We start from the raw sequence: 13,591 nt of genomic DNA on the forward strand, positions 1-13,591 counted from the left end.
TTCAATAATAATAAAACTTTTGTTAGAGTTGCAGTCTTAGCCATATACGAGTATGCATATGTTATGCCGCATTGGACTGGGTCCAAAATTGACCACATTCCTTTTCCTTATTTATCGGCAATTTGGTTCGGTTAAATGCAGCTATATTTGGCAACGGATAATCGATAGTAGTTAGATATCGATATATTTTCCTAAAAAGTCGTTGAATATTATTTTAATACATTTCAAAAGCATTTCCGTGAGGTCTTTTTGGCCAAAAACAGATCTAAACTCTCAAGATACAGTTAAGATTTTAATAATAATTTAAGTGCAATATGTATATGGGCCATTCCATCAATTGGCGACTTGGTTTTGTACCCGTGGTTCTCCGATTTTGACGAAACTTTAGAATATCATAATATAGACTAAAGTAAGAATATCTGTAAACTTTTTAGTGGCCAAACTTGCTTCATTGTTTTTTGGCGCGCTCTTCAAATTGAGATCAAACAAAAAAATGACTTTTTCTTTTATTTTTTAACGACTTCAAAATTGAGTGAAAAAAATTTTGAAGTTATCCATTTTTATGTAAAAAAATCTCAGCTTTCTGATAAAAATATTTTCAAAATCAAAAAAAAATTTCAAAATCCAAAAAAAACATGTTTTTTCCAAAAATCCCGCTTTTTGTGCTCTTCCCCCACTTTTTTTTTCAAAATTGACATTATTTTTCGATTCCTCGTTAAATTTTACATAAGAATCAGTGTTCAAAAATATGGGACTCTGATCCCATGAACAGCAAAAAAAATTCAAAGTTGACGCTCAAAATCCAAAAAAAAAAACATTATTTTCCAAAAAATCCGGTTTTTTGTGTTTTCCACCAACTTTTTTTCAAAATTGACTTTTCCATTCGATTCCTCGTTAAATTTTACATAAGAATCAGTGTTCAAAAATATGGGACTCTGATCCCATCAACAGCAAAAAAAATTTAAAGTTGTCGCTATATGGCACATATTTTTATGAATGAAGACTGTGATTTCTTCTTAATTCAAGTCTAAGAATACAATTTACACATTTACCTCTTTCACACAACCTTCTAAGCGAACACACTGCGCCGTATAGCGACAACTTTACATTTTTTTGCTGTTGATGGAATCAGAGTCCCATATTTTTGAATACTGATTCTTATGTAAAATTTAACGAGGAATCGAATGGAAAAGTCAATTTTGAAAAAAAGTTGGTGGAAAAGCACAAAAAACCGGATTTTTTTGGAAAATAATGTTTTTTTTGGATTTTGAGCGTCACCTTTGAATTTTTTTTGCTGTTCATGGGATCAGAGTCCCATATTTTTGAACACTGATTCTTATGTAAAATTTAACGAGGAATCGAAAAATAATGTCAATTTTGAAAAAAAAAAGTGGGGGAAGAGCACAAAAAGCGGGATTTTTGGAAAAAACATGGTTTTTTTGGATTTTGAATTTTTTTTTTGATTTTGAAAATATTTTTATCAGAAAGCTGAGATTTTTTTACATAAAAATGGATAACTTCAAAATTTTTTTCACTCAATTTTGAGGTCGTTAAAAAATAAAAGAAAAAGTCATTTTTTTGTTTGATCTCAATTTGAAGAGCGCGCCAAAAAACAATGAAGCAAGTTTGGCCACTAAAAAGTTTACAGATATTCTTATTTTAGTCTATATTATGATATTCTAAAGTTTCGTCAAAATCGGAGAACCACGGGTACAAAACCATGTCGCCAATTGATGGAATGGCCCATATAATATGTAAATTATAAAATGTGTAATACAAATAAATTCCGGTAGTCATTTAGGTTTAGTATAATTATGTAAATTAAAGATTTTATACCAAAAAAATAACAATAAAAACCATTATTTTATTAGAAAAAGAGTAGTGGTCCATTTATACCACAAAAGTAGGTAATAGAGTACCATATGTCATGGTCTAATGTAAGTAGATTATATGTTGGACTAGTCGAAATAATTTGGTTGTGGTCTCGTATTGTATGGTCTAGTGAAGGTGGTAAATGTGTTAAACTAGACGAAGTGGTTCGGTCGGAAAATACAATGGTTTTGTGTAAGTATACGAGTAATATCTGTTGGGCTAAAGGAAGTAGTCGGGCGGGTGGTCATATATTATGCAGCGTTGGGCTAGATGTGGTCATGTCTACTGACATCGCAATGTTAACGTAACTTTATTTTTCTATACGTTTGGAACACTTCGGCATAATGTGGTTCTAATTTTTGTATAGATTGCTTACACAACCTACATACACTGTATGCGTACGGATGGCACCAGCAAAAAACATTTTCATTCATCGATGCAAGAGCACTTTCAACAGTCAAACTCTTTTCATTCATAAAACCAAACGCCTTACACGTCTTCCATAGCATGCGTTTACACACAAGCGACTTTTCGTGACGATGGCAAATGCTAAACATCATAAAATGAACAACTTGTGATATAATAGGTTGTCAAAAAAGTCTTGCGGAATTTTCGCTAGTTGGCGCTGAGAGCGCGTAGTTCTAGTTTTATTCGACGCATCGGGTCATGCTATACCTTTTTGGAAAGCTCATTTCACGCGCTAACATGTGTTTGATTGACGGTCGTTTCCTTTAAGTCGTTCGTGAGTTATAGCGTCGCAAACATGGAGCAAACTAAAGTGAAAATACGGCATATTTTACAGTACTACTACGATATAGGCAAAAATGCATCTCAAGCCGCCAATAAAATTTGTGCAGTTTATGGACCCGATACAGTTTCCATTTCCACCGCACAACGATGGTTTTGTGGCAGTGTAGTACGCGAGCACACTTGTGGCAGTGTAGTGCGCGAACACACCTGTGGCAGTACGCGAACACACCTATCAGCCAAGGGCAGCACCATCAATTCGATGTTTGGCAGCACTCATCATTTTATGTATCTGCATCGCAGTTAGCAGAACTGTTATCATTCTTTCGTACAAAGATCACGCCATTCTTTTGGGCACAGTCAACTAAAACACGCCATTTTACCAAAGTATTACTATAACCAAGAAGTTGAAACACGTGTTTTAATTTAATCAAAAGAAGATCTATACTGGTTACACCAACGTGAAGAACCATACTGGCGACCCCGACGAAGCGGCAAAACATACTGGCTATCCCCACAAGTGAGAAATTTTTCGAAAATAAAAATATGTACAACGATGAGCAAGAGACACCGGCTCCAGAGCGACAGGCATCAATGCGGGTGGACACGCTGGACCATGGGAAAGTTAAGCTCCCAGATTTCGTTGAGTAACATACCGACCTATGGTTCTGGCAAGTCGAGGCGGCATTTGAAGCGGCAGGTATCGTGTCCGACAAAAAACGATACTATACCATAATTGGACAACTGCCTACGCGCGTTATGTACAAACTAGCTGATTTCCGTACCAACCCACCAGCACGCAACGAAATGTACGAAAACCTCAAGGCTCGAATCATCAATGAATTTGCCGATAGCACACAAACCAAACTAACAAAACTCCTCAGCGACTTATCACTCGGTGACCGCAAAACGTCACAGTTGTTAGCCGAAATGCGGACAAGGGCCGCAGCTACACCGGTTACAGACGAGCTCCTAAAGCAGTTATGGCTCCGGAATCTGCCTGAACAAATACGCGCAATTCTATCCGCAGATGGGCACATAACATTGGTCAACGCAGCAACGATGGCCGATCGTATCATGGAGGCTACTAAAGGCAGCAACTCTTTCATACACGCTGTTCAACAAAGCCCTCAGCAGACAGTAAACACACACTCACAGCAAAGCGCCGGCAATGAACCTGCAAGTCAAGCAATTCTAGAAATGCAACGCCAGATCAACGTGCTCTCACGGGATCTCCGAGACATCAAATGGCCACGCCGCGACAACCAACGAAGACCAACACCTACACGATCGGGTTCATGAAGTCGCGAACACCACGACACATGCTGGTATCACTACAAATACGGGACAAGCGCTCGTAAGTGCAGGCCACCATGCAAGTTTGACCGTACGGCCGGCAGCACACAGGAGGACCAAAAAAACTAGCACCCCGAGCTCAAGCCATGGGAGGCGCTTGCCAGCTCAGCCACGGCAACAATAACCTCCGCCTTTTCATAAAAAACGTTTACGACAATCAACATTTTCTCATCGACACCGGAGCAGATATATCGGTGATCCCAGCAACCGCAACAAACAACACTCATAAACCGACGATTACCCAGTCAATTTTCGCAGCGAATGGAACGCCAATACAAACATTCGGACAGAAAACTCTGAAACTAAATTTCGGCCTCCGTCGCCCATTTGAATGGACATTTTGCATAGCCGACGTAAAATCGCCAATTATCGGCGCGGATTTCCTAACGCACTACGACCTGCTAGTAGACTTACAAAACAAATTACTAATCGATAGAACGACGAGATTACATACATACGGTATAACGCGAGCTATAGCTACCACTGGCATTAAACTTGTTACTGGTACAAACAAATACACAGAATTACTCTCAGAATTCAAGGAACTATTCGCACCGTCACTAAATAAACGCATTGCCAAAACTACAACGTTCCACCCCATCGTCACGAGCGGTCCACCAGTGAACGCAAAACCACGTCGCCTCACACCCGAAAAACTAAAAGCCGCCAAAGCGGAGTTCGAATACCTGATGGCGAAGGGTATTTGCCAGCCGTCCAAAAGTCAATGGGCTTCGCCACTTCATATGGCACCTAAGAAGGACAATACCTGGAGACCGTGCGGGGATTATAGAGCACTAAACGCCGTCACCGAAAAGGACAGGTACCCCATTCCAAATATCCAGACATTTCATCAAGTATTTGCAGGCAAAAGCATATTTTCAACTATCGACCTAGAAAGAGCGTACCACCAGATACCCATGCATCCCGATGACATCGAAAAAACGGCCATAACAACTCCGTTCGGCTTATTCGAATTTCGATACATGACATTTGGGTTATGCAACGCAGGCCAAACATTTCAACGACACAGCGACAGTGTGTTTCGAGGATTAGACTTCGTCGTACCATACCTAGACGACATCTGCATCGCGTCCTGCACCGAAGCTCAACATAAGCAACACCTTCGAATTGTGTTCGAGCATTTAAAGCAAAACGGCTAACCGTTAACGGCAATAAATGTGTTTTTGGTCAGTCAAACGTGAGGTATCTCGGTCATTTGGTCACACCCAACGGTATTTTGCCACTGCCAGAAAAAGTAGAAGCAATAAACGCTTACACGGAACCAACCATCGCAAAGGACCTGCGACGTTTCATAGCAATTATCAACTTCTACCGAAGATTTATACCCGGCGCTGCACATACTCAAGATATGCTGCAATCGCTTATTCCGGGCAACATCAAAAACGACAAACGCAAAATTCAGTGGACCGAAGAGTCGCGAAAAGCATTCAACGATTTTAAACTAAAATTAGCCAATGCAACCCTGCTCGCGCATCCACAAGAAAACGCAAAACTCACACTATCAGTCGATGCATCAGACAATTGTATCGGAGGCGTGCTGCACCAAATAAAAAACGACGAGGCGCAGCCCCTAGGATTTTTTTCCCGCAAGTTAACAACATCTCAACGTAATTGGAGTACATACTCAAGACAGCTTTTCGCCGTATATAAAAGCGTTAAATACTTTGCCGATCAACTCGAAGGTAGATGTTGTTCGATCTACACCGACCACAAACCAATCACTTTCGCTTTTAAACAGAAACCCGAAAAGGCAGAGCCACGACACCTCCGATACTTGCATTACATCAGCCAATTTACGACTGATATACGTTACGTAAAGGTAAAGAAAACACAGTACCCGATTTCCTTTCACGCATCAATGTAATGCAACGCGAACCTATCGACTACGAAGTCATTGCGGCAGAACAGAACGCGGACAGTGAACTGAAATGCATTCTTCAAGGGAACGACCGCTACAGCATAATTTTGACTAAGATGCCCGTGCACAATTCAGCACAACAGATATATTGCCATATCTCAAACAACAAATGCAAACCTTACATTCCGAAGTCATGTCGCAAAACAATTTTTAACGCTACACACGACATTGCACATCCTGGTATCCTCATCAAACAAAGATTCGTCTGGCCCAACATTCACCAGGACGTTGCAACCTGTGCCAGGCAGTGCATACCATGCCAAAAATCGAAAATTCAGTGGCATAATAAGACCACACCCGGATGGTACGATGCCACAGAGTCACGTTTCGACCATATTAACATCGACATAGTCGGCCCACTACCGCCTTCAAACGATTACCGATACCTACTAACGATCGTCGACAGATTTACGCGATGGCCAGAAGCAGCACCTATCAAGAACATAACGGCTGAAACTGTCGCCACCACACTCATAGAAACATGGATCGCGCGATTTAGTGTACCTTCTAAAATTACAACGGACCAGGGGCGACAATTTTAATGTCAAGTTTTTAAGCAGCTCAACGAAAGACTAGGTATACATCACCTCCGTAGAACCGCATATCATGCTCAAGCCAACGGTTTAGTAGAGCGTTTTCATCGTACACTAAAAGCAGCACTAAAATGTAAAGATCGCTCATCATGCTTGGAGTTCGATCAATATTTAAAGAAGACATAAAGGCAACACCGGCGGAATTCTTCTTCTTCTTTACTGGCGTAGACACCGCTTACGCGATTATAGCCGAGTCGGAGGATGGAGTCATGTGTAGAAGTTCACGCAAGTGAGGAAAGTTCTCTGATCGCCATTCACTTGGGAGTGGCCAGAAACGATTCTTTTACATATGACTCAAGCAGCTCACGACTTCCGGTCTTTGACCAAGTATCCTCTGGGTAGCCTAAGAACATCCGTTTGAAGGCGAGCTAACGTGAGAAGGCGAAACATCCCCTGCATAGGGTTGTGCGCTGGGTTTGGGACCCGCCACGTAAAAAAACACCCCCAATGAAAAAGCAAACACAGCCTCGGATGAGAGACCCCCCTTTTGATGACGACCATGGCAAACGAAATAAGGCGGAATTAGTTTACGGAAAAAGTTTGCGACTACCAGCAAATTTTTTTACCGCACCGAAGCCGTACCAAAACGAAGCAGAGTTTGTTCAAGAATTCAGACATGCAATGGAATCGATACGACTGACGCAAACGGCACACCACACAAAAATAAAACCATTTATACAAAAGGAACTCCATCAATGTACGCAAGTCTTCGTGCGAAACGACGCAATTGGACCACCACTGCAACAGCCGTACGACGGACCATTCACAGTAATAAAACGTCATCCGAAATACTTCACGCTGGACATCCGAAACAAAATTAGAAAAATTTCAATCGACAGGCTGAAAGCGGCATTTTCCGGCAACAACAACATTATCGACGAGAACGCAGGGCCTACTACAGCTGAGATCAGCGACCCTCAAGCAAAAACCACAACTCGCCTGGGAAGAAAAGTTCGATTCCCTAAACGTCTGTGTCTGTAAGCACACACAGACTGAAAGGGGGGTTGGTTGTGGCAGTGTAGTACGCGAGCACACTTGTGGCAGTGTAGTGCGCGAACACACCTGTGGCAGTGTAGTACGCGAACACACCTATCAGCCAAGGGCAGCACCATCAATTCGATGTTTGGCAACACTCATAATTTTATGTATCTGCATCGCAGTTAGCAGAACTGTCATCATTCTTTCGTACAAAGATCACGCCATTCTTTTGCGCACAGTCAACTAGAACACGGCATTTTACCAAATAAAGAGTATTACTATAACCAAGAAGTTGAAACACGTGTTTTAATTTAACCAAAAGAAGATCTATACTGGTTACACCAACGTGAAAAACCATAGTTTCAACGTTTTCATTCTGGTGAAGAGGTGGTAGAAGATGCGCCACGCTCCGGAAGGCCTGTCGTCGAAAATTGCGATCGCTGAATTGGTCGAAATAGACCGGCATAGTAGGAGCCGTAGCATCGGTCAAGAGCTGGGCATGAGTCATCAAACCGTTATAATTTGAAGAAGCCTGGAGTCACTAAGAAGCTCGATGTATGGGTGCCACACGAATTGATGCAAAAAAACATCTTTGACCGTATCGACGCATACGAATCGCTTCTGAATCGCAAGAAAATCGACCCGTTTTTGAAGCGTATGGTGACTGGCGATGAAAAGTGGATCCCTTACGATAACGTAAGGCGCAAACGGTCATGTTCGAACAGCGGTGAAGCGGCTCAAGCCGGGATTGACGGCCAGGAAGGTTCTTCTGTGTGTTTGGTGGGATTGGCAGGGAATAATCCACTATGAGCTGCTCTCCTATGGCCAAGCGCTCAATTCGGACTTGTACTGCCAACAACTGGACCGCTTGAAGGCAGCACTTATGCAGAAGAGGCCATCTTTGATCAACAGAGGCCGAATTGTTTTCCGTCAGGACAACGCCAGGCCATACACATCTTTAGTGACGCGCCAGAAGCTCCGGGAGCTCGGATGGGAGGCTCTTTTGCATCCACCGTATAGTCCAGATCTCGCACCAAGTGATTACCACCTGTTTCTGTCTTAGTCTGAAGTTGGCCACAAGAGAGTCCTGTGAAAATTGGCTCTCCGAGTTTTTTGCCAATAGGGAAGTGAGCTTCTATGAGAAGGGCATTATGAAGTTGGTATCTCGTTGGGAACGCGTCATCGAACAAAACGGCGCATATTTGATTTGAATCGCATTATTGTAACCAATTTTATGAACAATTGAAAATTCAATAAAAATACCGTAAGACTTTTTTTACAACCTATTATATAACATTAAAAGGAAAAAGTTAAAACTCCCAACATAGGGTTTGTCTGAAGAGTATAGGACTGAGTCGATTTAAAAGAATTTATTGAACCAATCGTTACAATTCTTTAAGAACTTTCAAAATAGGCTCTTTCTGCATATATGCAGCGCTGCGAGTGCGAGTTTCAAGCATTGAAGGCGTCACGGAAGGCATTCTCCGGAATAGTCTTGAGAGCCGAGGTGCATGCTACTTGGATCCCCTCTCTCAAAATGCTTGCAGAAGATTGACTCTTTTTCTTCCACATAAACACGTCGCGCGAAAATGTTTGTGCTGACTCTCCAGGTGCTCGGAGATAACTGGCTAGCCGCTCGTTCGTTAGCTAGGAACGCCTTCTACCGAATCTAGTCGGTGCGCGTACGCTCCGAAGTACAGTCGCGGCGGAAGAAAATCAGTCCTATTACTTTCCGGACAAACCCTGTATTTAGGATGGATTATAGGCAAAGTTGTAAGAGCAGCAAGTGAAGCGGCATTTTCTATTAACATCATGATGTTGTGACACTTTGTCGTCGCGTACTTCGGACACATTGACTCTTTGTCATGAAAAAAACATGAATATCAGCCATTGGTTGTTCGTGTGTATGAGAGTATATATTTACATGCATGGCTCACTTCAAAAACGTACTACTGCAAAGAATCGATACGGTATGATGGAAAAATGATAGAATAGAGGTAATTCTTGTGAGTTGAGAAGAAGAAACATAGAACGTCATATAAATTGTAAACAAAAATGTAAATACTTTTGTTAACTCGTGAAATAAATATAATTTATTAACTTTTGGTGAAAATTTTTAGTGAAGTAAATGGAATAATGTTGCGGGTAATGTAATGTTGGCAACTTTTTAATAAATACTTTTTATCTATTGACACCTTAATTGCCCATTAAGTAAATGCTTGTGATTGCGATGTGTCCAGCATCAATTTTATTTGTAATGCTCGATTTTCTTACTCACTGAACATCGATTACCAGGTTTATGCGTTTCAAAACATTATGCAACAAACAATATTCCGGATGCATTACAGAACATTACTCTTTGTTCTTATGCGTTGCAATTAACGTTTTCGAAGTCAGTCCATATGGTGCATGCAGACATTACGTTTATGGTTCTTTTATATTTTTTTAGAGGTTCACATAATTTTACATATACATACATACGTACACCCATATGTGCAGCGGCCTGGGTTTTAAATATATTATAAAAACTTTTAATGACCAAAGCAATTAAAGATGTAAATTTATAATTTATAAAACCTGTATTTATTAAAAATTTAGGTAATAATCCAACCTTATTTTATTATATATTTCAAAGGATTTTATGAAATTCATCATGAAATAGATCAATTTGAACATATATACTTACATATAGTATATTCTTTGATACCAAATATAAGTTAACAGATAATATTTGCACTTCATAAGAACACACTTTTTTGTTCATAAGAATGCAAGAATGTTGCAATGCACTTTGTTTGCATTCAGCATTTTGCTGACGCATGAGTTCGTTGCCCAAACACTGTGGCCAGCGGCGGTAACCCGACGCCTACGTCGCGAGCGACTGTGTTGGAGTATCTTTATACGGCTTGCCGGATATAGCAGCTGACACTTATGCGCCCAGCTTATAGGTTCCATTCCAAGTCAATGGCACTTTCACTATAGTTTTGTACGTGACTTCCAATAAACGTACTTGCTATGGCTTTGCCTTATTTACATCAGCAGTGAGCGACAAGTCTAGTGATCACAGAGCGAAAGGAATCACCCAACATCAGCATCATAAGAAGACTTTGTTACAAAAATTACGCAGACTGACTGCGAGATTCCCTGAGCAGCGACTGACTTCGCTAGACTACATCAAAGCGCTGTTAGACATTCTTCGAAAACTTAATTTATATAAAGATTTGACTACTCAACAATTCTGAAGGAGAAATTTGCGACTGATGTGATGTGAGGTTAATGGGATGTTTTAGGTGTTATGATTGCGAATTTGAGTTTAAAAACACGTACAGATATCTTTGTAATCTTAGTAAATGGTGTTAGTTTGACCCTTACACCACTTGACTACAACGCAAAAAATCCTACGTGTTGTGAAACTTAAATTTATCATTTTCAGTTTTAGCAGCCCCTACAAGAAAGAAATAGCCTCATAGTCGCAAAATGACTGTGAACTAATTTTATCTCTAAATAATATGCAGAGTCGTTTGGGCATTGTAAATAAACGAATCTGGAAGCGTACATTTCTTGCATTGGAACTAACATTATTTTTCTCACTTAACAATGAAAATACTCAATACTGCTATTTTCGAGTGTCCTGTGTTGAAACCCGCTCATCGTTTTCAGTACTCTCCGAAAAGTAAGATATTTTGATAACTAAAGCTTACGTTCTCTGCGCACGAAGACATGTTAGCGCAGGGTTGCACCACAAGTGCTGTCCGTTTGTTTGAGCATCTGGTATATGTCGTATAATCGCTTCGCTGGAGAGTAACGCTTTTCGACTCGAAGACAGCTAATGTCCGAACACATTTTCAGAAAATATGACGGTTAGATATTATGGTCTTTTTACTTAATGGAATAGCATATAGACAGAGAAATACATTTCTGCGTCACGCTATAAGTGAAGAGAAGACTTTGCTTACAATTTCTATGAAAGTTTGACAGTTTGTATTTTTAATTGCATTGCTTTGCAATCTTCTATTACAAGTCTTGATATGTATAAATCATTAATGCTCTTTTTATGATGTAATAGCTATCACAACAACTGCAAGTATATTGCTCTTAAATGTCAAAGCTGATCCAATACCTTTATTGTGCTTAAAGCGGTAATCGGCAGCCCATTGCCCACCGAGCGCTTACAATACTCGAAAATTGTAAATAACTTTGATTATTAATGTCATAATGTATTTATGATGACGGCAAAATTGAGCATAAACTCCTTTAAACTGAAAAGTTCGGGACCGGTGAAACGGTTTTCAATAAATTAGTTTTGTATAAAAATAGTCTCTAATTAACTAACACACACACATTACAATATTTCAAATTTTGTTTGAATTGTAAAAAAATAATGAACAAATAAAAAGCTATGATTTCAATTATGAAAAGACTTGTAGGTAGGGCAGCCAAATGTAATAAAATAAACCATAAATAACCAAAATAGATATGTCAAATTATTTGTTATTATGTACCATTTTGCGCATCTTTTTCAGTAAATATGAAAAAGCGATGAATACAGGTATAAGTAGAGTGAGACAGATAGGCAGTAATACTATAGCTTCCTGACTGGAGATCAGCCAGTATATTATAGATGGGTATTATTGCGGATTTGCGGTAAAGTCGACCGCCAGAATATAAAGCTTTTCACGGATGTTCAATAAATTCTCAGCAAAAAACTCTTGGAAAATTTATTCGCAAGCTTTTCAACAAGGCCAAACGTACTGGCAACTGGGATGAATACAAGCTGCATTTTACAACTTATAATAAAGAAATTAGGTCTGCGAAAACCAACAATTTCAGGAAACTCTGTGACAACGCCGCAGAGACAAGACCGACATAGCATTAGCTAAAAAAATATCTGATGACACCTTCAACAGATCGCACATAATCCACAACGTTCGGATTGGGTAGTCGCTAGAAACTCAATCGAGTGATCTCTGGCCTCTTATCGAAATATAAGTATCCGGGGATAGGTGGCCTCTTTCCAGCACTTCTGTAATAGGGAGGGCAAGTCCTACTGCCCCACCTTGTTGGGTTGACATAAGATAGCCTTAGGATGGCGTATATACTCGTACCTGAACCATTGTAAAAGTAAGAAAGTGCATTTCTTTCTACTATTATGTCTTGTGATTTCATCAAAATCCTCCGCTTTTGGTATTAGGTCTGCTCGAATTATTATTACATACATACATATCTACACACCAAATTTTTTCCAATATGTTTCTATTACTTCTGAATAATTTATAATGTTTTGTATAAAGTTAGAGTTCAACACATGTTTTTAATTTAAGAATTTCAAAACGTTGTAAAATTAAAAAAATATTAAAAGAATACCATTAAAAATTCCATTAATCTATATTGCCCGTGAAACTGTCATTATAACTATAAGTATATCTTCTCTAACAACAGCCATACACAGTTCCAGAAAAGGATATATGTGTGTGTGTCGAAAACAACAACTAGCTTCTCTGCAGGGATAGTGGAAAAAGAGAACATTAATATATTTTTTATTTCCTATTTCAAATAGTTTAAGAGTTGCCTACTTGAATAAGAATCTGAAGTAAAAACTATTTAGTATCCATAACGTACGAAGTATGACAATTAAGTAATTAGGCTGATTCCATAAAAACCGTATATTTGAAAATTATTCTACAGCTCTGCCATCCCCTTCAAAGTAGTCCCCTTGGGCAGCTATACAGCGATTCCAGCGCGTTTTCCATGCTTCGTAACATTTCCGGAACGCTTCGACTGGGATGTCCGCGAGTACCTCGTCACGGCCGCCTGGATGTCCGTAATCGACTCAAAATGGGTTCCTTTGACCACCGATTTTATTTTAGGAAACAAAAAAGTCACAGGGTGACATGTCGGAAGAATAAGGTGGCTGTTGCAACACGGCGATCCCTTTAGAGGCCAAATACTAGGACACGCTGAGGGCGGTGTGGCACGGCGCGTTGTCGTGATGAAGGATCTAGTTACGAGCGATGTCTGGGCGCACCCTGTTGACTCGTTTTCGCAATCTTTCGAGTACTTGGCAATAGTAGACTTGATTCGCAGTTTTCCCCGGTGGAACGAATTC

The 13,591-nt window shown here is 40.0% G+C and overlaps 1 protein-coding gene across 16 annotated transcripts in view; it reads right to left on the reverse strand.

Annotated features, from left to right (window-relative positions):
- The window catches only part of LOC105224248 (synaptotagmin-7), a 566,903-nt gene that overhangs the window by 498,155 nt on the left and 55,157 nt on the right, over positions 1-13,591 (reverse strand). The window lies entirely within an intron of this gene.

Source organism: Bactrocera dorsalis, chromosome 6 (assembly GCF_023373825.1).
Source record: "Bactrocera dorsalis isolate Fly_Bdor chromosome 6, ASM2337382v1, whole genome shotgun sequence".
In the NCBI taxonomy this organism is placed as follows: domain Eukaryota; kingdom Metazoa; phylum Arthropoda; class Insecta; order Diptera; family Tephritidae; genus Bactrocera; species Bactrocera dorsalis.